Source organism: Rhinichthys klamathensis, unplaced genomic scaffold (genome assembly GCF_029890125.1).
Source record: "Rhinichthys klamathensis goyatoka isolate OS25496 unplaced genomic scaffold, OSU_Roscu_1.1 h1tg000223l_1, whole genome shotgun sequence".
NCBI lineage: Eukaryota > Metazoa > Chordata > Actinopteri > Cypriniformes > Leuciscidae > Rhinichthys > Rhinichthys klamathensis.
The window spans coordinates 2,740,815-2,763,701 of NW_026606747.1; the positions used below are offsets into that span (position 1 = coordinate 2,740,815).

Sequence of the window (22,887 nt, forward strand, 5' to 3'; positions counted from 1 at the left end):
AGGCAGAGCGAGCCAAACCTGGAATCTTCTGATTCGTAGTCAGACGCATTATCCATTGCGCCACTGGCCCACCAGTCAGGCACCCTTGAGTGCATTTGCCTCGCCCAGGGGGTTCAGTTTCCTCCCATTCCTGTGCTGGCATAATAGACACTATAAACTGGTCGCAAAGCAAGGTCCTTGTGACAGTACCAGGGCTTGACATTAACTTTTTTGCTCACTAGCCAATGTGGCTAGTGGTTTTCCAAAGTTACTAGCCACACAGCATTTTTACTAGCCACATTTTTGTTGTTGTGAAATTACCTGATTAAAGTTGACTATGGCGTGCTAAAATTTACTTGAACTAGATTTACAACCCTTTTAAATGTAAAACCACTGTACACACGCAAATCAAGACTAGGTATAACAATACAGGTCATTATCATTAGCTCTGATAAGGTTGTGTGTAAAGCTCCTTTAAAGCTCCTATAAAACCATGTATTAAGATGAAGACATAGCTTCTTATTGCATAATAAAAGTGGTGCATGGATGTAGAAGATTAATAAAAAATATAAAAAAATAAACTGAAAAAACCTTTAGCATTAGAAACACTGTCTGTTTAAATATCAGAATCAGAATTACTTTATTGAGCCCCGATGGGAAATTCTTTGTTACACGTTGCGTTTTCTGTGTCTTTGCACAGCAGAAACGTGTCTGACTGGTGTCTGCTGGTAACGTACATGGAGGGCTATCTCGGGATTCGGGCGTTGCAGCATAGACGGCAAAATAGGCTATAAGAATATTTCGTTCTGTATTGACAGGTGCAATATTTGATTTTTTTTAAATTATATCTGCATTTGCCAAAACCTATGGACTTTCAAACATAAAAATGCCATTTATTAATATGTGTTCGTGTCAACATGACATATTTTCCTATTCTATTTAGCCTGGAAACGCTTCCAACAGGCTTGCGTGTCGCGTGAGAAATAGGCGTCGGTTTTTTTTTCTAGCATGCACGCGTTTTCGGCGCGGCTCGAGACGCGCGTCACGCAGGCAGTGTGCAAGTTCTAACCTGTTAACATGGGAGCCGAAATAAAAACGGACACACCACGCAGCGGAGACGCGCACGCCACGCAGCCAGTGCGCTTCAGATGCCTTTTGAAAAGACTACAATTATTCAACCCGCCAAAGTGGCTAGTTGAAGTGACTGTGTTACCCGCCACGAGCAAAATCCACCCGCATTTGGCGGGTTGGCGGGTGTTAATGTCAAGCCCTGGACAGTACCCATGCAATGCATCTGAAAAGATGCATGGTATTGTATGGTAACCGTTATCCCACTGACAAAGCAGCCTATTGTTGGACTGTCAATTTAAAATATTATTCAACTAATCCAATAATAATAATAACAAAAACTATGCACGCGACTTGTTGGTGTCCGGCTGGGCAGAGGCCTGTCATGACATCTACTTTTTCTCATGCCAATAACAGGCCTGGAGCCAATGTCAGGAAGGGGTCTGATGAGGAGCCTCAGAGGAGCCTGCTATAAAAAGCTTCAAGTTGGAGGCGTCACATGTTGGTGATCTCGGTTGTTTTGTTGTCATGGCAAGTTGTGGTGTTGTTAGGATATTCCTACAGAGCCAGTGACAGTTTCTCAGCGGAATAACTGTGATCCAGGGTCAGAGACGTCTCCTCCTCTCCTGGAGGAAAATTCAAGCCTTAGTGGTCTTGCTTGAGCAGTTGCTGCAAAATCTGGTAGAGGCACACAGCCCGGCTTGACGGGAAAGAGTCAGCAGACCTTCCCTGGTGGTCTAGTGGTTAGGATTCGGCGCTCTCACCGCCGTGGCCCGGGTTCGATTCCCGGTCATTGAATGAGCTTTTGCCCTCCAGCGGCGGTCGCGATTGCAAAACGCTGGACTACCAACTTAAGCGCTGACGGCCTCGTCGAGAAGCATGGCCAATGAAATGTTTGCTTGTGAAAAAGACCTCCTTCGAGCCAGAGTCGAACCAGCAACCTAAGGATTGCCAATTTGCCACCTACAGTCCTCCGCTCTACCAGCTGAGCTATCGAAGGCACATCATTTGGGGACAGAACCTAAACCTATCAGGTTTCGTAAGCTCCGCCTGCCGGCTAAAAGTGCTGGTGGCACAGAGAGACGTCCTGGCTGTTTCCATAAGTGAAGCAAAGACAACACGAACTTCCCATACCGGGAGTCGAACCCGGGCCGCCTGGGTGAAAACCAGGAATCCTGACCGCTAGACCATATGGGAACTTCCTCAAGCCTCAAGTAGGCCCTTGGCTTTTACTGTGTGACCGCCCCCCTTTAAGAATATGGGAATGATCCGAAGGGATAGTTTACTGAATTCAATTTCATCTGGCTCATCGGAGGGAGCTCTCATTTGCCTCGCCCAGGGGGTTCAGTTTCCTCCTATTCCTGTGCTGGCATAATAGACACTATAAACTGGTCGCAAAGCAAGGTCCTTGTGACAGTACCCATGCAATGCATCTGAAAAGATGCATGGTATTGTATGGTAACCGTTATCCCACTGACAAAGCAGCCTATTGTTGGACTGTCAATTTAAAATATTATTCAACTAATCCAATAATAATAATAACAAAAACTATGGGCTAATAATAATAAAATGGCTATGGGCTGACAGCGAAGCAAAAGAGGCAGAGCGAGCCAAACCTGGAATCTTCTGATTCGTAGTCAGACGCATTATCCATTGCGCCACTGGCCCACCAGTCAGGCACCCTTGAGTGCATTTGCCTCGCCCAGGGGGTTCAGTTTCCTCCCATTCCTGTGCTGGCATAATAGACACTATAAACTGGTCGCAAAGCAAGGTCCTTGTGACAGTACCCATGCAATGCATCTGAAAAGATGCATGGTATTGTATGGTAACCGTTATCCCACTGACAAAGCAGCCTATTGTTGGACTGTCAATTTAAAATATTATTCAACTAATCCAATAATAATAATAACAAAAACTATGGGCTAATAATAATAAAATGGCTATGGGCTGACAGCGAAGCAAAAGAGGCAGAGCGAGCCAGCCAGGAGTCGAACCTGGAATCTTCTGATTCGTAGTCAGACGCGTTATCCATTGCGCCACTGGCCCACCAGTCAGGCACCCTTGAGTGCATTTGCCTCGCCCAGGGGGTTCAGTTTCCTCCCATTCCTGTGCTGGCATAATAGACACTATAAACTGGTCGCAAAGCAAGGTCCTTGTGACAGTACCCATGCAATGCATCTGAAAAGACGCATGGTATTGTATGGTAACCGTTATCCCACTGACAAAGCAGCCTATTGTTGGACTGTCAATTTAAAACATTATTCAACTAATCCAATAATAATAATAACAAAAACTATGGGCTAATAATAATAAAATGGCTATGGGCTGACAGCGAAGCAAAAGAGGCAGAGCGAGCCAGCCAGGAGTCGAACCTGGAATCTTCTGATTCGTAGTCAGACGCGTTATCCATTGCGCCACTGGCCCACCAGTCAGGCACCCTTGAGTGCATTTGCCTCGCCCAGGGGGTTCAGTTTCCTCCCATTCCTGTGCTGGCATAATAGACACTATAAACTTGTCTTAAAGCAAGGTCCTTGTGACAGTACCCATGCAATGCATCTGAAAAGACGCATGGTATTGTATGGTAACCGTTATCCCACTGACAAAGCAGCCTATTGTTGGACTGTCAATTTAAAATATTATTCAACTAATCCAATAATAATAATAACAAAAACTATGCACGCGACTTGTTGGTGTCCGGCTGGGCAGAGGCCTGTCATGACATCTACTTTTTCTCATGCCAATAACAGGCCTGGAGCCAACGTCAGGAAGGGGTCTGATGAGGAGCCTGCTATAAAAAGCTTCAAGTTGGAGGCGTCACATGTTGGTGATCTCGGTTGCTTTGTTTTCATGGCAAGTTGTGGTGTTGTTAGGATATTCCTACAGAGCCAGTGACAGTTTCTCAGTGGAATAACTGTGATCCAGGGTCAGAGACGTCTCCTCTCCTGGAGGAAAATTCAAGCCTTAGTGGTCTTGCTTGAGCAGTTGCTGCAAAATCTGGTAGAGGCACACAGCCAGGCTTGACGGGAAAGAGTCAGCAGACCTTCCCTGGTGGTCTAGTGGTTAAGATTCGGCGCTCTCACCGCCGCGGCCCGGGTTCGATTCCCGGTCAGGGAATGAGCTTTTGCCCTCCAGCGGCGGTCGCGATTGCAAAACGCTGGACTACCAACTCAAGCGCTGACGGCCTCGTCGAGAAGCATGGCCAATGAAATGTTTGCTTGTGAAAAAGACCTCCTTCGAGCCAGAGTCGAACCAGCGACCTAAGGATTGCCAATTTGCCACCTACAGTCCTCCGCTCTACCAGCTGAGCTATCGAAGGCACATCGTTTGGGGACAGAACCTAAACCTATCAGGTTTCGTAAGCTCCGCCTGCCGGCTAAAAGTGCTAGTGGCACAGAGAGACGTCCTGGCTGTTTCCATTAGTGAAGCAAAGACAACAGGAACTTCCCATACCGGGAGTCGAACCCGGGCCGCCTGGGTGAAAACCAGGAATCCTGACCGCTAGACCATATGGGAACTTCCTCAAGCCACAAGTAGGCCCTTGGCTTTTAGTGTGTGACCGCCCCCCTTTAAGAATATGGGAATGATCCGAAGGGATAGTTTACTGAATTCAATTTCATCTGGCTCATCGGAGGGAGCTCTCATTTGCCTCGCCCAGGGGGTTCAGTTTCCTCCCATTCCTGTGCTGGCATAATAGACACTATAAACTGGTCGCAAAGCAAGGTCCTTGTGACAGTACCCATGCAATGCATCTGAAAAGATGCATGGTATTGTATGGTAACCGTTATCCCACTGACAAAGCAGCCTATTGTTGGACTGTCAATTTAAAATATTATTCAACTAATCCAATAATAATAATAACAAAAACTATGGGCTAATAATAATAAAATGGCTATGGGCTGACAGCGAAGCAAAAGAGGCAGAGCGAGCCAGCCAGGAGTCGAACCTGGAATCTTCTGATTCGTAGTCAGACGCGTTATCCATTGCACCACTGGCCCACCAGTCAGGCACCCTTGAGTGCATTTGCCTCGCCCAGGGGGTTCAGTTTCCTCCCATTCCTGTGCTGGCATAATAGACACTATAAACTTGTCGCAAAGCAAGGTCCTTGTGACAGTACCCATGCAATGCATCTGAAAAGACGCATGGTATTGTATGGTAACCGTTATCCCACTGACAAAGCAGCCTATTGTTGGACTGTCAATTTAAAACATTATTCAACTAATCCAATAATAATAATAACAAAAACTATGGGCTAATAATAATAAAATGGCTATGGGCTGACAGCGAAGCAAAAGAGGCAGAGCGAGCCAGCCAGGAGTCTAACCTGGAATCTTCTGATTCGTAGTCAGACGCGTTATCCATTGCGCCACTGGCCCACCAGTCAGGCACCCTTGAGTGCATTTGCCTCGCCCAGGGGGTTCAGTTTCCTCCCATTCCTGTGCTGGCATAATAGACACTATAAACTTGTCTTAAAGCAAGGTCCTTGTGACAGTACCCATGCAATGCATCTGAAAAGACGCATGGTATTGTATGGTAACCGTTATCCCACTGACAAAGCAGCCTATTGTTGGACTGTCAATTTAAAATATTATTCAACTTATCCAATAATAATAATAACAAAAACTATGCACGCGACTTGTTGGTGTCCGGCTGGGCAGAGGCCTGTCATGACATCTACTTTTTCTCATGCCAATAACAGGCCTGGAGCCAACGTCAGGAAGGGGTCTGATGAGGAGCCTGCTATAAAAAGCTTCAAGTTGGAGGCGTCACATGTTGGTGATCTCGGTTGCTTTGTTTTCATGGCAAGTTGTGGTGTTGTTAGGATATTCCTACAGAGCCAGTGACAGTTTCTCAGTGGAATAACTGTGATCCAGGGTCAGAGACGTCTCCTCTCCTGGAGGAAAATTCAAGCCTTAGTGGTCTTGCTTGAGCAGTTGCTGCAAAATCTGGTAGAGGCACACAGCCAGGCTTGACGGGAAAGAGTCAGGAGACCTTCCCTGGTGGTCTAGTGGTTAGGATTCGGCGCTCTCACCGCCGCGGCCCGGGTTCGATTCCTGGTCAGGGAATGAGCTTTTGCCCTCCAGCGGCGGTCGCGATTGCAAAACGCTGGACTACCAACTCAAGCGCTGACGGCCTCGTCGAGAAGCATGGCCAATGAAATGTTTGCTTGTGAAAAAGACCTCCTTCGAGCCAGAGTCGAACCAGCGACCTAAGGATTGCCAATTTGCCACCTACAGTCCTCCGCTCTACCAGCTGAGCTATCGAAGGCACATCGTTTGGGGACAGAACCTAAACCTATCAGGTTTCGTATTATTCGTATTATTCAACTAATCCAATAATAATAATAACAAAAACTATGGGCATAAAATAATCATCTGAAAAGATGCATGGTATTGTATGGTAACCGTTATCCCACTGACAAAGCAGCCTATTGTTGGACTGTCAATTTAAAATATTATTCAACTAATCCAATAATAATAATAACAAAAACTATGGGCTAATAATAATAAAATGGCTATGGGCTGACAGCGAAGCAAAAGAGGCAGAGCGAGCCAGCCAGGAGTCGAACCTGGAATCTTCTGATTCGTAGTCAGACGCGTTATCCATTGCGCCACTGGCCCACCAGTCAGGCACCCTTGAGTGCATTTGCCTCGCCCAGGGGGTTCAGTTTCCTCCCATTCCTGTGCTGGCATAATAGACACTATAAACTTGTCTTAAAGCAAGGTCCTTGTGACAGTACCCATGCAATGCATCTGAAAAGACGCATGGTATTGTATGGTAACCGTTATCCCACTGACAAAGCAGCCTATTGTTGGACTGTCAATTTAAAACATTATTCAACTAATCCAATGATAATAATAACAAAAACTATGGGCTAATAATAATAAAATGGCTATGGGCTGACAGCGAAGCAAAAGAGGCAGAGCGAGCCAGCCAGGAGTCGAACCTGGAATCTTCTGATTCGTAGTCAGACGCGTTATCCATTGCGCCACTGGACCACCAGTCAGGCACCCTTGAGTGCATTTGCCTCGCCCAGGGGGTTCAGTTTCCTCCCATTCCTGTGCTGGCATAATAGACACTATAAACTTGTCTTAAAGCAAGGTCCTTGTGACAGTACCCATGCAATGCATCTGAAAAGACGCATGGTATTGTATGGTAACCGTTATCCCACTGACAAAGCAGCCTATTGTTGGACTGTCAATTTAAAACATTATTCAACTAATCCAATGATAATAATAACAAAAACTATGGGCTAATAATAATAAAATGGCTATGGGCTGACAGCGAAGCAAAAGAGGCAGAGCGAGCCAGCCAGGAGTCGAACCTGGAATCTTCTGATTCATAGTCAGACGCATTATCCATTGCGCCACTGGCCCACCAGTCAGGCAGCCTTGAGTGCATTTGCCTCGCCCAGGGGGTTCAGTTTCCTCCCATTCCTGTGCTGGCATAATAGACACTATAAACTGGTCGCAAAGCAAGGTCCTTGTGACAGTACCCATGCAATGCATCTGAAAAGACGCATGGTATTGTATGGTAACCGTTATCCCACTGACAAAGCAGCCTATTGTTGGACTGTCAATTTAAAATATTATTCAACTAATCCAATAATAATAATAACAAAAACTATGCACGCGACTTGTTGGTGTCCGGCTGGGCAGAGGCCTGTCATGACATCTACTTTTTCTCATGCCAATAACAGGCCTGGAGCCAACGTCAGGAAGGGGTCTGATGAGGAGCCTGCTATAAAAAGCTTCAAGTTGGAGGCGTCACATGTTGGTGATCTCGGTTGCTTTGTTTTCATGGCAAGTTGTGGTGTTGTTAGGATATTCCTACAGAGCCAGTGACAGTTTCTCAGTGGAATAACTGTGATCCAGGGTCAGAGACGTCTCCTCTCCTGGAGGAAAATTCAAGCCTTAGTGGTCTTGCTTGAGCAGTTGCTGCAAAATCTGGTAGAGGCACACAGCCAGGCTTGACGGGAAAGAGTCAGCAGACCTTCCCTGGTGGTCTAGTGGTTAGGATTCGGCGCTCTCACCGCCGCGGCCCGGGTTCGATTCCCGGTCAGGGAATGAGCTTTTGCCCTCCAGCGGCGGTCGCGATTGCAAAACGCTGGACTACCAACTCAAGCGCTGACGGCCTCGTCGAGAAGCATGGCCAATGAAATGTTTGCTTGTGAAAAAGACCTCCTTCGAGCCAGAGTCGAACCAGCGACCTAAGGATTGCCAATTTGCCACCTACAGTCCTCCGCTCTACCAGCTGAGCTATCGAAGGCACATCGTTTGGGGACAGAACCTAAATCTATCAGGTTTCGTAAGCTCCGCCTGCCGGCTAAAAGTGCTAGTGGCACAGAGAGACGTCCTGGCTGTTTCCATAAGTGAAGCAAAGACAACACGAACTTCCCATACCGGGAGTCGAACCCGGGCCGCCTGGGTGAAAACCAGGAATCCTGACCGCTAGACCATATGGGAACTTCCTCAAGCCTCAAGTAGGCCCTTGGCTTTTAATGTGTGACCGCCCCCCTTTAAGAATATGGGAATGATCCGAAGGGATAGTTTACTGAATTCAATTTCATCTGGCTCATCGGAGGGAGCTCTCATTTGCCTCGCCCAGGGGGTTCAGTTTCCTCCCATTCCTGTGCTGGCATAATAGACACTATAAACTGGTCGCAAAGCAAGGTCCTTGTGACAGTACCCATGCAATGCATCTGAAAAGATGCATGGTATTGTATGGTAACCGTTATCCCACTGACAAAGCAGCCTATTGTTGGACTGTCAATTTAAAATATTATTCAACTAATCCAATAATAATAATAACAAAAACTATGGGCTAATAATAATAAAATGGCTATGGGCTGACAGCAAAGCAAAAGAGGCAGAGCGAGCCAAACCTGGAATCTTCTGATTCGTAGTCAGACGCATTATCCATTGCGCCACTGGCCCACCAGTCAGGCACCCTTGAGTGCATTTGCCTCGCCCAGGTGGTTCAGTTTCCTCCCATTCCTGTGCTGGCATAATAGACACTATAAACTGGTCGCAAAGCAAGATCCTTGTGACAGTACCCATGCAATGCATCTGAAAAGATGCATTGTATTGTATGGTAACCGTTATCCCACTGACAAAGCAGCCTATTGTTGGACTGTCAATTTAAAATATTATTCAACTAATCCAATAATAATAATAACAAAAACTATGGGCTAATAATAATAAAATGGCTATGGGCTGACAGCGAAGCAAAAGAGGCAGAGCGAGCCAGCCAGGAGTCGAACCTGGAATCTTCTGATTCGTAGTCAGACGCGTTATCCATTGCGCCACTGGCCCACCAGTCAGGCACCCTTGAGTGCATTTGCCTCGCCCAGGGGGTTCAGTTTCCTCCCATTCCTGTGCTGGCATAATAGACACTATAAACTTGTCTTAAAGCAAGGTCCTTGTGACAGTACCCATGCAATGCATCTGAAAAGACGCATGGTATTGTATGGTAACCGTTATCCCACTGACAAAGCAGCCTATTGTTGGACTGTCAATTTAAAACATTATTCAACTAATCCAATAATAATAATAACAAAAACTATGGGCTAATAATAATAAAATGGCTATGGGCTGACAGCGAAGCAAAAGAGGCAGAGCGAGCCAGCCAGCCACGATTCGAACCTGGAATCTTCTGATTCGTAGTCAGACGCATTATCCATTGCGCCACTGGCCCACCAGTCAGGCACCCTTGAGTGCATTTGCCTCGCCCAGGGGGTTCAGTTTCCTCCCATTCCTGTGCTGGCATAATAGACACTATAAACTGGTCGCAAAGCAAGGTCCTTGTGACAGTACCCATGCAATGCATCTGAAAAGATGCATGGTATTGTATGGTAACCGTTATCCCACTGACAAAGCAGCCTATTGTTGGACTGTCAATTTAAAATATTATAGTGTTTATTTTACCAGTCACCGAACGCTGGCCTCTAACAGAATGGCCGGGCACTAGTTTTAATAGAAAGCGTTTGTCGTTAGGAAGCCGCACTCCCTGGCAGGCAGCGATTCAGAGTATGTTCTGTGCAAGGAAATAACCGCTTGTCATCTGGCTGAATCTTGGCTCTGTTGTAGTACAGATGTAGTACAGTTGTAGTACATCAGCCTCCGGAGCTGGAGATTGTGGGTTCAAGTCCCACCTGGGTCATCTTTAATGGGCTACATTTAAGGTGGTAGTAGTAAGAGCTCTCGAACCTCATGCCTAAATTCACTCTATATAGCACAAACGGGGCTACCATGATATGTGAGCAACATGTATGTACATGTTTGTATTTTTAAGAGAATAATGTTTATGCATGGTTATTGAAAAAAATAAAAATGAAAGTTGCTGAAATAAGACCACAAAACACATACTAAATATGTGTCCACAAGACTTTTGACTAATGGATGTTGTCGCTTCGAGTTCTGGCTTCAAAATGATGTGAAAATCATCCCGCCTAATTGTTCACATAAAGCAAAACATGAATTCATACTTTGTATGACAGTTTTTTTGTCAGAAGAGGTTTATGCGAGGGGGTGGTAATGGCCTATCAATATTAATGAGATTCAGACCAGGGGTGTGACAGACACTCCCCCAATGGCTAATGGCCCATCAAGTGAGGCAGCCTGAACAAAGAATGAGAGGAGATTCAAAGGTTTTTCAATTTGTTTTATTGTAATTCCTCTATGTGGAGAAACTAAATGTTCTAAATTTGCTCTAAGCAAATCAAATGTGAGTAAAATAAATAAATAATCAGTCGGCTATAAACAAAGCAATTGTGAAGTCATACAGGCTCATATTATATTAACACTAAGTATAAACAAAATTGAACTAACATCTGTAAAATTGTAGGTAAATATGTACTTACTCTTTCTGATTTCTGACTGTGTTGCTAAGCGCACTCCGAGTTGCAGGCGGAGGTAGTGATGAAGCTACATTCCTTTTTCTTTTCTTTTTTTAAGTTGAGGAATATTATTACATAAATATAACCATAGCAGCATTAGTCTATAATAAATAACTAATGTAAATAATTTTAGGCGAGTGCAATAAATATGCGTGGCAATGGGCCATTGCCGGAGAGGCACACCGCAAACAAAACACATTTGCGCAATTCATTAACTGGGTATATTTACACATTTCAGCACATTTACACACATTTACAACTGATATTTGCGAGCATGCATCGTCAATGATAATAATAATGAGGCAGCATTTAAACTAGTCAAAATATAATCTAAACATCTAGTAGGCCTATTTTCTAAAATAACTTCTACATTCTAGCTTTCATACACAATGATCTAAACATATCATTTACACATACAAATTTCCTAACTGGGGTTTAGAGTGCGTAGCATATGCACTAAAAAAAAAAAATGTTCTCTTTAACACGAGATATTAAATTCATGGTATAGATATGCACTTTTATTAGATCGTGTTGAATATATCAAATGTCAATACTCTGGATGGCAAGTGGAAAATAGTCCACCCAGTATAATATGTAAGCTACATGTTTATATTGAATAGCTTGTCAACTAATGGAAGTAAGACTAAATGCTTACTCATACGAAATTCTATCCACGGCTCGATCAAACGGTCGTCATCAGAGTCGCGCTCTTCTTCTGATGAAAATGTGGATTCTTCGTCGCTAGTAACCAGGACGAGCTGAAAAGCTTCTACACCGGTGTATCGTGCCATCTTCCTAACGTGCAGGTGAACTGAATGATGAAACTTGAAGCCTTTAATGCATTTGCTTGGGGGCGTTTACCTGTTTTCTATAGATGGCTTAACACATTATCTTGTGAATAGCGCGATCCGGGAGTAGGCGTGAACGAATTAAAGTGAATGAGCTCGTAATGAGCTCGACTGGAATCGCTCTATTTTCATACAGATTACAGAAGCTGAGAATATTTGTTTTTAATATAAATGACTTCATTTAAAAGATGCGATCTCTAGCTTTATGCCCGTGGGTATGTTTGCCTGTTTGACTGAATTTTCGTGGAGTTACAGATCATTTCCGAACGCGTTTCAAATTGGAGTTCGCTGACAGAGAGAGTGAAGAACTCGCATCATGTTCATTTTTCTTTATTTGGCAAAAAGCAAAACACTTTATTTTTATTGTGAGTATACAGAAAAAAAATAGAAACTGAACAGGATCGATTGATGTATAACACGAACATGAAAGATCACTGGTCCCCAGAGGGTTAACTTCAAATATTCATCCTTCATTATTTGCCTTTTTTATTTATAAAGGAAGTGTCAGCTGCTGCCTCCTCCTCTGGTACCTCCTCTGCTCCTCTTGCCACTGCACCCTCTGGATCTGCCACTGCCACCCCTTTTTTTGTCAGCTCTGCTGCTCCATGTGTGGTTGGTCGCTCAGCTCACCCCACTGCTGACATTGAGACTGCTCCTGGTTCAGATCCTGGCTGGCTGCCTGCCAAGCTGATAGGGACCATACCACCTCAGGATCAGAAGTGGATTTCATATGCTCTGTGGAGGAACCACCGGCTGCGCACTGACCTGAAGCTGTGGTATGATCCACCGGAGCCAGCGCTTATTTATCATCAGGCCCCCACTCCAGAGCATTTTTTCACACACCGGCTTCTCTTGTGGATGCCATACCACCTTTGGAAGGTCAGGCTGTGCTGTCCTGTGTGTGGAAAACAGCTCACAGGTTATGGAGCCCACAAGCGAGCCCGCCAGGTTTTGGATGTTGATAGGTACTACCTGATGATCTCGGAGACCCTCTGGTGCAGTGCCACTGGTTGTAAGACGAGTTACATTTCCAGTAGCAAGACCATCTTGGACCAGCTGGATTTGGCACACAGAATGGAGTTCCGACTGATCCTGACACGAAGGTGAGTATACTGAAATGATTTAGCCTGTGTCACAAATGTTTGTCATTCAAACACACTAGAAATTAGCTTGTTTTAATGTTTGACACTTTTTCACTTTGTTTCTTAATACAGATACGCTTGTGACATGCGGGTGATCCGTTCTCTAAAAGAGAGGACCTTGGGTAATAGCCCCAGCCGCTTGGTCAGGCAGGTGAGGGAAAATCACAGCGAGGAGTGGCTTAAGCGTGTTTGTCGCTACCTTGGCGCATGCTCAGACTTTGTTGCCCAGCCAAGCCTGCTCCCTGTCCACGACCCTCCGAAGCCAGTGGCTATTCCTTCCCACAGGTGGATGCTTTCTGTTTATGGCCGAGACATCTTAAGCAGACTGGATCACATCAAAGCCAGCATAACATCAACCTGAGTGTTTTGTTGCAGGGCATCAATCTTCCTGCCCCTCTACCTGTTGCCGCTGAGCCTCTCCCACCTGCCAGCATTCGGCCTGCTTCACTTAAGAGGCGTATCACCTCCATGCAGCTGAGGTGGTTAGAGCAAAATTACCATCCCAGAGGCCGCTGCTTCCTATTCCTCAAGGCATTATGGGACCAGTCCAGGTTCTTACAACTGGGCTCAGCTCTTCTGCTACCTGTGTGTCTCAATCAACCCCTGGTTTCACTGTGTATGTTGTCCCTACGCCCACAGCAAACCCTTTTTTAACTCCCCAGGCCAGCAGTGCTCCTCCACCCTCTGCAACTCTCCATACACGTCAGCCACGTGTGTACAATAGGAGAGTTGAGGCAAACACCTGCAAGAAATGTGGCCAGTTCAAAACAACAGCAACAGGTCATAGCCAATACAAAGGCATCATCTATTGCCCAAACACAGAGACTTTAAACAAGGAACAGTGGCTTGACCAGATAAAAAAAAAGTAATATTGAGCATTATATATATATATATATATATATGTAATATTTATTTCTGTGTGTGTGGTCCATCATCTGGTTGTCTTGTTTTGTTTACAAAAGAAATCTTGAATTATCTTATAACACTTTTAATATATAGATATATATATGTTATAAGTACATGTTATTTAATGTACTATTTACTTTCCAGTTTAACTTTGAAATTGTGACGATGTTCGGCTGGATTGCCCTCGAGTGTCACTAGAGGGCGCTCCACCCCTGCACAGCCTTCCCTGGGACTGATCACGCACACGACCTGAACGGATTTCGTACACACCTGTTTCCACTGATCACTCTCACACCTGGGATAACTAATAAACAAGACAGGGAACCATAGAACATGACAGGACACAAACCCACATCGTGACATAACCATAGAACATGACAGGACACAAACCCACATCGTGACAGATATAATCGTTAATTATAATTTAATGTTTTGTATGTGTGATCCACTACCTGGTTGATTTTTTTTTTTTTTTTGGTTAAAATAAAAATTGTTATTGTTCATATAACAAGTGTTTATTTAATTTACTTCAAGCTTTTATTAATCACCTCTGATCTATCCATAATGTCAGCATGATGTCAATGCTCCATTTATAATTTACTCAAAAAATAAATATAGTTCAGTTAGAAAAGAGAGTAATTTTAAAAAGGTAATAAAGATTTATTATATTCAATGGTGAAATAATAAAATAAATAATACATTTCAAGAAACCACATATTCATATAATAAATACATTTTAACATGTATCCATACAATGAGAAATACGTTTTTATAAAATAAGTGTTAAGGCATAAAAGCACATGAAATTTATACATATGTTCATTCATTAAGAAACGATTAGAAAATATATTGGGTGATTTCAACCTTGTCAGAGGTGGGACTCGAACCAACGTCGTTCACGTCAGTTATTTGCCCATGAAATATATAAAAAGGCAATTTTCTATAAAATATGAATACCAATCTACCAAAAATCACACAGAAGGGTGAAAGGTGGGTTTACCTTTTCCCTTTCCTTTCATTTTTCTCTTTTTTCCTTCTCTTTTCTCTCTTTTTCCTCTTCTTCCCCTTCTTTTTCCTTCTCCCCTTCCTCAAACAGACTATTGTTCCCCAGCTTTGTGCATTCCCAGTTCTGATGGACACGCAACAGCAAAACAGCGATAATTTAATACAAAACAACGAACAACCTACAGTAGCCATATTTGATAGAGTGTTTAATGCAACGTGCCAGATGCGAATGAATGGTTTCAAATACACCTGATACTAACATTTTCACTGCAACCAGAACACTCTTCAGAAGGTGAAGAAATCAAGTCCAGCCTACTTTTGTGAGTATGAATGCATTTTATTTGAATAGTGACAACATCGAAAAAGGCTATAAATCTAGTTAGAAGGAGAAAAAAGCAGTAGGCCTAAAGGGTACAAGAATTGAACTAACGTACAAGCTGATGAAGCATTATGAGTAGCGTAGTTGTGTAAGCTGCGGACTATGATAACATTAACAACACATTTGGCAGATGGAAAATATTTTAAGAGAAATATGCAAGTAGTTTGAGAGTAGAAAGATCGTCTCATTTTGGCGGGCTTTGTTAGCACTTAACAGCGACAAAATGTTTGTTCAAGATCGCCCCCTATTGTCCAAATTCAGTCACTGGTTTAATTTACTGCTTTAACCCCCTGGGGTCGGCTATCGCGCCGGCGCGATTGTCTCGTTTTTTTTCTTATCAGTGTAAAAGAGACTCAAAATACTCGGTTAATTTTGATCTTACATATAAGTGTTGTACATCATTAGATCCTGTTAAGTTTCTATTTTTTTTGTGGATACTCACAATAAAAACAAAGTGTTGTGCTTTTCACCAAATAAAGAAAAACAAACATGATGCGAGTTCTGCGTTCTCTCTGTCAGTGAAGTCCATTCTGAAACGCGTCCTAAGATTAACTGTAACTCCGCGATTACTTGTCACACAGGCACGAGAGGTTTTTCTTTATGAAGCTTAAATTCTCTTCTTTTAAATGAAGTAATTTATATAAAAAACAAATATTCTCAGTTTATGCAATCTGTATGAAAAGAGAGTGCTGTCAGTATTTTTTTCCCCAGCTCATTACACTTCATTACGCGTTAATCTGAGACGCCCACGGACGACGCGCGCTATTCAAACGCAAATGTCGAGGCAAGCCATGACAATGCCCACATCAGCCATTCCACCGCGGCGGTAAAATGTGTGGTGTATTTGCTGTCTTTTACCGCTAAGAGGCGCTACAATCATAGACTCTGAAAAGTGTTCGTTTATTCCGGTTTATTCTCTCTAATGCATAATCTGCTGCCGCACCGCGCTGATTCAGAGCGATTGAAAGCTGGTAGCAGAAGAATTCAACAAGTGAAACGTAGTTAAAATAATTCATAATCACAATACTGAAATTAGGCTACTGAAATGTAATCGAATAAATAATGAAAACATTTCAACATAAAACATTTAGGCTACATCAATGAGACTTTACAACTTTATCAGTGTACAGACTAGCTCAGTGATCAACGCAACAACACGAGCTTCGAGGAGCTTCAATAGACCCGAGATCGAATCTCAATGTAGCATACATGTTGTTAACCGATGTTGTCCTACGTTTATATTTTCCCACCTTGATGCTTAAATAGGTAACTGTTTATATCTGTTTACTTATTTAAAGTCAAGAGTTTTGTTTGATTATCATTACAATTTGCTACATTCCTGTAGAACCGCAGCCGCTGCACAAACGACAAAAACTGATGAAGGAAGATTGTCAGCCGATTGCATCAGAAAATGAAAATGAAGAAGCTCGTCTTTAGTCTGCTAAATTATTGTGTAATGTAAAAGAACACTAAAATTACTTAAGTTTGAAACCAAGTTCGAACATTTCAAGGTTTAAATTTTTTAATTTAAAACAGGGTTGCATCTTGTTTAGAGTTTTTCTTTTGCGATGCAAAATAAGAAACACTAGGCTAATCTTATTCTTGCGACATTTTAAATTTGTATTGCCAAAGAAATTACAGCTAAATTAAACAATTAAAACAGTAGGCCTACAAAACGAAAATTGTCCAAAGAAACATAATTAAATTAAAAACATGCGTTTCTCTTTGCCTCTCTCGCGCTGGATCTGTTTTTAACAAGTTTATTTAGTCTCCCTCGCTGCGCTCCGGGTCTCTCTCTCGAAATTAATCATTTCAGGGTAAAAACACATCATACAGCTGATAATACAGTATATGTCGCTGCGTGTCAGCCATACAAATCACGAAAAAAATATTTAACCTTTAATTGTTGCTTCAAAGACACAGCATGCCTTGTTGAATTCACCTTACAATAACTTCAATTGAAATTTTGTGTGAAAATTTTTTTAAATAGGCTACAATAAATAAACTACAATATTTATAATTTAATAAGATATGGGGTCTACATTTGGACACAGATTTATCCTTACAATAATTTTGCCTGCTCATCAGGCTGGCTATCCGACACTCTCCATATGAAAGAGGAACATTAACACCTTTGTCCAGCAACTGTCCCTCCAACCCCCCACAGGCTATCGGAGTCTGAGGCTGACTTAACACAAAGAGAAGTCGCAATTCACACTTAAATCGCTATTCTAGACAGTGTTGATAATGATTTAAGTTACATGTAGTGATATTTCTGTCACAAAAGTTTATTACTAAATATTTCATTATTTCAATAATTGATGAAATAAAACTGGTTTGGGCCAGCTTTTTCCAAGCAAAACTAAATATAATCTGAAAAAACGCATGTTAATTTGTTGTCATGAACAAAATGTTCAACTCAATATTAAATTCTACAGGGATCTTTGGATCCTTACAAGGCATGCAATTTGTGAATTAAGTTTTTATTTTATTTTGTATTATTCAAATAAATATTGAAACACGGTGCTTCGTGGTAATGCTGCTAAATTAAATAACATTTATAGAATAATTATGAACTTAAATGAAACAATATCGCAACATTTCGACAAATACATTATTTGATTTGTTTTTACATTTTAATTCAGGGCGATTTAGCCTACATAGAGCGAGATTTTCACCCTTGTCTTGTCATTTTCTCATTGGGAAGCGCTTACATTGCATGTTTGAGTAGATCCTCTGTAGGCCTATACTGTTTTTGTCGTTAGCCTATATGAATACAAGTTTACAGTTTTGAACGATGTAAGCCTACTCTTATCTGTATGACCAAAAAATTACGGGGAGGATTAAAATAATTCAGCAGAAGCAGGGATGTTTAGACCAGAAGGAAATCCTAGTCCCCCCTGGCAAATCACACTTTACTTAAAACCATGTTTTTAAAAACTCTAGGTTGTAGGGAACAGACCTCTCTGCCATGCGCGCGCACGGTTTGGAGCACAATATCTGTCTCGCATGCACGCTCGCTCTAGATAGATTACGGGATATTTTAACTAATTTGCGGTATAACTAGTCGATCACGAGTGGCTCAACAGGTAGATCTATAGATAAACTATATCTTTTTGGAATTTGACCGACCGGGTTGACACTACAGCGTGAGAAATCGGGGGTGTTGCGTGAGAGCGTGAGATTTGGGTCAATTGCGTGAGTAGCCTACTCCCACGCTCAATGCGTGAGAGTTGGCAGCCCTGAAAAAAAAAAAAAAATATATATATATATATAGGCTATATATAATTAATTTTTTTACATAACTGCTTTTGAAATTACGATTGGTAGCCTATTATTATACAGATGCAAAGTCGTTCTGTTGGATACTATTTTTTTTCCTTAGTGTAAAATGGAAATGCATGATAATTGTATTTTATAAATGTAAGCAAAAAAAAAACTGTATGGTGTAACAGAGTTTTAGAGCTAGACAAATCTAAATAAATATAAAATATACAGCAGACCTTGTTTGTGCGGGATTTGAACCCTAAGTTCTACCGCTCGGCTATGAATTTACTCACTGAGAAATACCCAAACGTCTGTTTCTCACTTGAGCGATTTTTTCATTTAGCCTGTGAGTGTAGGCCTATACTTTAGCCTTTTACAGTTTTAAAAGATTATATCTTATCTGTATGACCAACAATTACGGAGTAGGCTATAAATGTTTGTTGTAGGCTTATTTGGAAATTACCATAACTTGTAGTATTTCATCCTTAGGCTACAGACATTAGCCCCACTTACGTTTTGCTAAATGTCCCTTTGCGCCACCTGGCGGTCGTTCCGCGAACGACTTTGAAATGCGACTGGTTTATTTTGACCGCGGTGGATGGCTAAAAATGGTATGTGGATGGCTAAAAGGTGTGACTAAAAATGTGCTTTTGGCTTTCATTTATATTTTGATTGTTTGTATATATATACACACTACCGTTCAAAAGTTTGGGGTCGGTACGATTTTAAATACTTTTAAAAGAATTCTCTTCTGCTAACCATGGCTGCGCTTATTTGATTAAAAATACAACAAAAATCATTTATAGTATTAAATATTATTCCAGTGTAAATCAGCTGTTTTCTGTGTGAATATATAGTAAAGTGTAATTTATTCCTGTGATCAAAGCTGAATTTTCAGCATCACCAGTGTCAGTGTCTTCAGTGTCAAATGATCCTTCACAAATCAGTATAATATGAGGATTTGATGCTCAAGAAACATTTATTATTATTATCAATATTGAAACAGTTGTTGGTCTGTCAGTTGTACAGTTTTTTTTTTTTTTTTTTTTTTGGATTCTTTGATTAATAGGGTTAGGGTTAGAATATTTTGTAACATTATAAATGTCTTTACTGTCACTTTCGATCAAATTAATTATTCCTTGATAAATAAAAGTATTGATTTCTTTCCTCCAAAAAATAAAAATAAAATTCTCACTGACCTCAAACTTTTGAACGGTAGTGTATATATATATATATATATATATATATATGTGTGTGTGTGTGTGTGTGTGTGTGTGTACATATTTATTTATTTATTTATATATATATATTGTCCTTGCATTCTTTCTTGTGTGACACCCCTGAATGAAAGGCTCATTAGTATGAAGTCTGCTCAGGTGAGAACTGCCTAATTATTCATGAGGGGGTTGGGCCGTTCCGCCCATCCGCATATTGCCTTTGCAAACAATTCAATTCAATTCAAATTTATTTGTATAGCGCTTTTCACAATACATATTGTTTCAAAGCAGCTTTACAGAAAGTGCATTTCAGAAATGTACATAGAAGAATATAGTTAGTTAATCATCATGTATTAATTTAGGGCATAACATATCGCCGGCGTTGAGTCGTCTCTTCACAGGCGTCGAGTCGTCTCTTCACAGGCGTCGAGTTGTCTCATCGCAGGTGTTGGAGCATCTGAAGTCTCCGTGAGAGGCTGGATACAAACTGAAGCTGACGAACGCTATTTACCTCGGGACTAGCGTCCCGAGATAACAGCAGAAAAGCAGATGGGAAATAATTAGCGTAGCTGCTGTTCATAATATTAATGCAGTCGATCTGATTCAACAGTGGTATAAAAGGTAACCATTATGTGAATGCTTGGCTGAAGAGATGCGTCTTTAATCTAGTTTTGAACTGGGAGAGCGAGTCTGAGCCACGAACAGTATCAGGAAGGCTATTCCAGAGTTTAGGAGCTAAATGTGAGAACGCCCTCCCTCCTTTAGTGGACTTAGATATCCTAGGAATGACCAGAAGCCTCGAATTTCGGGATCTTAAAGAACGCGATGGATTGTAGGGCGATAGAAGGTCCATTAAATACACAGGAGCTAAACCATTTAGGGCTTTATAGGTCAGTAGTAGTACTTTGTAATTGATACGGAACTTAATAGGTAACCAGTGCAGAGATGATAGAATCGGTGTTATATGATCATATTTTCTTGACCTAGTAAGAACTCTAGCGGCTGCATTTTGGACTAACTGTAGCTTGTTTATTGAAGATGCAGGACAACCAGCTAATAAAGCATTACAGTAATCTAGTCTCGAGGTCATGAATGCATGAACTAACTTTTCTGCATCAGAAACAGATAGCATGTTACGTAATTTAGCAATGTTTCTAAGGTGGAAAAAGGCAATTCTTGTAACATATGAAATATGATTTTCGAAAGACAAGTTGCGGTCTAGTATAACACCCAGGTCTTTTACTGTAGTCGATAAGGTAACAGGTCATCCTTCTAAATTAAAGTTGTATTGTAAGAGATTTTGTGGGTAGTTTTTTGGACCAATAAGTAATACCTCAGTTTTATCTGGATTTAATAGCAGGAAATTACACGTCATCCAGCATTTTATATCTTTAAGACATTCTGTCAATTTGGATAAGTTAGTGTATTCATCTGGTCGTGATGAAATATATAATTGAGTGTCATCAGCATAGCAGTGGAAATTAATTCCATGTTTTCTTATAATATTACCAAGTGCCAGCATATATATTGAGAATAGCAGAGGGCCTAACACCGATCCTTGCGGCACTCCATAGTCTACTGACGTTATCTTCGATTTTTCCCCATTTAAACAGACAAAATGGTAACGGTCCGATAAGTACGATCTGAACCAGCTTAATGCCTGTCCCTGAACACCAGTGTAGTTTTGTAGTCGATCCAAGAGTATTTTATGATCTATAGTGTCGAACGCAGCGCTCAGATCGAGTAGAACTAATATTGAGATACAGCCTTGGTCAGAAGCTAAAAGTAAATCATTTGTAATTTTAACTAGCGCAGTTTCTGTGCTATGATGCGGTCTGAATCCTGACTGAAATTTTTCATAAATCTCATTTTCTTGCAAGAAAGAACACAATTGAGCGGACACAATTTTTTCTAGTATTTTAGACATAAATGGAAGATTTGAAATGGGTCTGTAATTTGCTAAGTTATTTTGATCTAATTGCGGTTTCTTAATAAGAGGTTTTATTACTGCCAGCTTGAATATTTTTGGAACATGACCTAAAGATAAAGACGAGTTAATAATATTGAGAAGAGGCTCTTCCACTACAGGTAACACTTCTTTCAGTAGTTTAGTGGGTATTGGATCTAATAAACATGTTGTTGGTTTAGATGCAATGATAAGTTTATTTAGCTCTTCCTGTCCTACAGTTGTAAAGCGGTGTAGTTGTTCTTGAGGGACGATAATTGAGGCTGAATCACAAGACACCATAGAGGATTGTACATTTACAATTGTATTTCGGATGCTTTCTATTTTCTCATTGAAGTAATTCATAAAATCATTACAACTATACTGTAACGGAATATTTTGCTCTGGTGATGTCTGTTTATTTGTTAGTCTAGCCACGGTGTTAAATAAAAACCTTGGATTATTTTGGTTATTTTCTATTAGTTTGCGGAGATGCTCTGCCCTGGCTGCTTTTAGAGCCTTTTTATAACGTGACACACTGTCTTTCCACGCGATTCTAAAGACCTCTAAATTAGTTTGTTTCCATTTACGCTCTAAGTTACGAGTTTCTCTCTTGATAGCATGTGTAGTACTATTGTACCATGGTGCTTTAGTTTTCTCTCTAACCTTTTTCAATCTAATTGGTGCAACAATATCTAATGTACTAGAGAAAATGGTGCTCAAACTGCTGGTCATTTCCTCTAGTTCATCTGTTTGTTTGGGTTCACTGAGCAGCTGAGATAGATCAGGTAAGCTATTTGAGAATCTATCTATAGTGATTGGAAGGATTGTTCTGCCTGGTCTATAACGCGGCGCAACATGACAAATTTCAGCAGTACGTATTATACAAGTTACCATGTGATGATCAGTGAGATCGTCACTTTGCGGTATAATATCTATATCGGTTGGATCGGTTCCATATGATATAATTAAGTCTAGTGTATGATTTAGACGGTGAGTGGGACCACTGACGTTTGCTTGACCCCAAAGGAGTTTAATAAATCTGTAAACGCAGTCCCTAACGCATCATTTGTGTTATCTACGTGTATGTTAAAATCTCCAACAATTATTGCTTTATCGACATTGACCAATAGATCTAAGAGAAAGTCTGCAAACTCTTTTAGGAAATCAGTGTAGGGCCCTGGAGGTCTATATACAGTAGCCAAGGCTAGAGATAATAGGGATTTCTTTCTTACA

The 22,887-nt window shown here is 41.5% G+C and overlaps 16 non-coding genes across 16 annotated transcripts; 3 read left to right on the forward strand and 13 right to left on the reverse strand.

Annotated features, from left to right (window-relative positions):
• Window positions 1–2,172: 2,172 nt before the first annotated feature.
• trnae-uuc (transfer RNA glutamic acid (anticodon UUC)) lies at window positions 2,173–2,244 on the reverse strand. Its single transcript has one exon. It is a non-coding gene; the product is annotated as a tRNA-Glu (tRNA).
• A 776-nt stretch (window positions 2,245–3,020) lies between these two features.
• trnar-acg (transfer RNA arginine (anticodon ACG)) lies at window positions 3,021–3,093 on the reverse strand. The gene has a single exon. It is a non-coding gene; the product is annotated as a tRNA-Arg (tRNA).
• Window positions 3,094–3,398: 305 nt separating this feature from the next.
• On the reverse strand, window positions 3,399–3,471 carry trnar-acg (transfer RNA arginine (anticodon ACG)). The gene has a single exon. It is a non-coding gene; the product is annotated as a tRNA-Arg (tRNA).
• A 618-nt stretch (window positions 3,472–4,089) lies between these two features.
• On the forward strand, window positions 4,090–4,161 carry trnae-cuc (transfer RNA glutamic acid (anticodon CUC)). The gene has a single exon. It is a non-coding gene; the product is annotated as a tRNA-Glu (tRNA).
• Window positions 4,162–4,276: 115 nt separating this feature from the next.
• Window positions 4,277–4,363, reverse strand: trnay-gua (transfer RNA tyrosine (anticodon GUA)). Its single transcript is given in 2 exon segments — window positions 4,277–4,312; window positions 4,327–4,363. It is a non-coding gene; the product is annotated as a tRNA-Tyr (tRNA).
• A 125-nt stretch (window positions 4,364–4,488) lies between these two features.
• trnae-uuc (transfer RNA glutamic acid (anticodon UUC)) lies at window positions 4,489–4,560 on the reverse strand. Its single transcript has one exon. It is a non-coding gene; the product is annotated as a tRNA-Glu (tRNA).
• Window positions 4,561–4,969: 409 nt separating this feature from the next.
• trnar-acg (transfer RNA arginine (anticodon ACG)) lies at window positions 4,970–5,042 on the reverse strand. Its single transcript has one exon. It is a non-coding gene; the product is annotated as a tRNA-Arg (tRNA).
• Window positions 5,043–5,347: 305 nt separating this feature from the next.
• On the reverse strand, window positions 5,348–5,420 carry trnar-acg (transfer RNA arginine (anticodon ACG)). The gene has a single exon. It is a non-coding gene; the product is annotated as a tRNA-Arg (tRNA).
• Window positions 5,421–6,038: 618 nt separating this feature from the next.
• On the forward strand, window positions 6,039–6,110 carry trnae-cuc (transfer RNA glutamic acid (anticodon CUC)). Its single transcript has one exon. It is a non-coding gene; the product is annotated as a tRNA-Glu (tRNA).
• Window positions 6,111–6,225: 115 nt separating this feature from the next.
• trnay-gua (transfer RNA tyrosine (anticodon GUA)) lies at window positions 6,226–6,312 on the reverse strand. Its single transcript is given in 2 exon segments — window positions 6,226–6,261; window positions 6,276–6,312. It is a non-coding gene; the product is annotated as a tRNA-Tyr (tRNA).
• A 280-nt stretch (window positions 6,313–6,592) lies between these two features.
• On the reverse strand, window positions 6,593–6,665 carry trnar-acg (transfer RNA arginine (anticodon ACG)). Its single transcript has one exon. It is a non-coding gene; the product is annotated as a tRNA-Arg (tRNA).
• A 683-nt stretch (window positions 6,666–7,348) lies between these two features.
• On the reverse strand, window positions 7,349–7,421 carry trnah-aug (transfer RNA histidin (anticodon AUG)). Its single transcript has one exon. It is a non-coding gene; the product is annotated as a tRNA-His (tRNA).
• Window positions 7,422–8,039: 618 nt separating this feature from the next.
• On the forward strand, window positions 8,040–8,111 carry trnae-cuc (transfer RNA glutamic acid (anticodon CUC)). The gene has a single exon. It is a non-coding gene; the product is annotated as a tRNA-Glu (tRNA).
• Window positions 8,112–8,226: 115 nt separating this feature from the next.
• On the reverse strand, window positions 8,227–8,313 carry trnay-gua (transfer RNA tyrosine (anticodon GUA)). Its single transcript is given in 2 exon segments — window positions 8,227–8,262; window positions 8,277–8,313. It is a non-coding gene; the product is annotated as a tRNA-Tyr (tRNA).
• A 125-nt stretch (window positions 8,314–8,438) lies between these two features.
• On the reverse strand, window positions 8,439–8,510 carry trnae-uuc (transfer RNA glutamic acid (anticodon UUC)). Its single transcript has one exon. It is a non-coding gene; the product is annotated as a tRNA-Glu (tRNA).
• Window positions 8,511–9,286: 776 nt separating this feature from the next.
• On the reverse strand, window positions 9,287–9,359 carry trnar-acg (transfer RNA arginine (anticodon ACG)). The gene has a single exon. It is a non-coding gene; the product is annotated as a tRNA-Arg (tRNA).
• Between the last annotated feature and the right edge of the window lie 13,528 nt (window positions 9,360–22,887).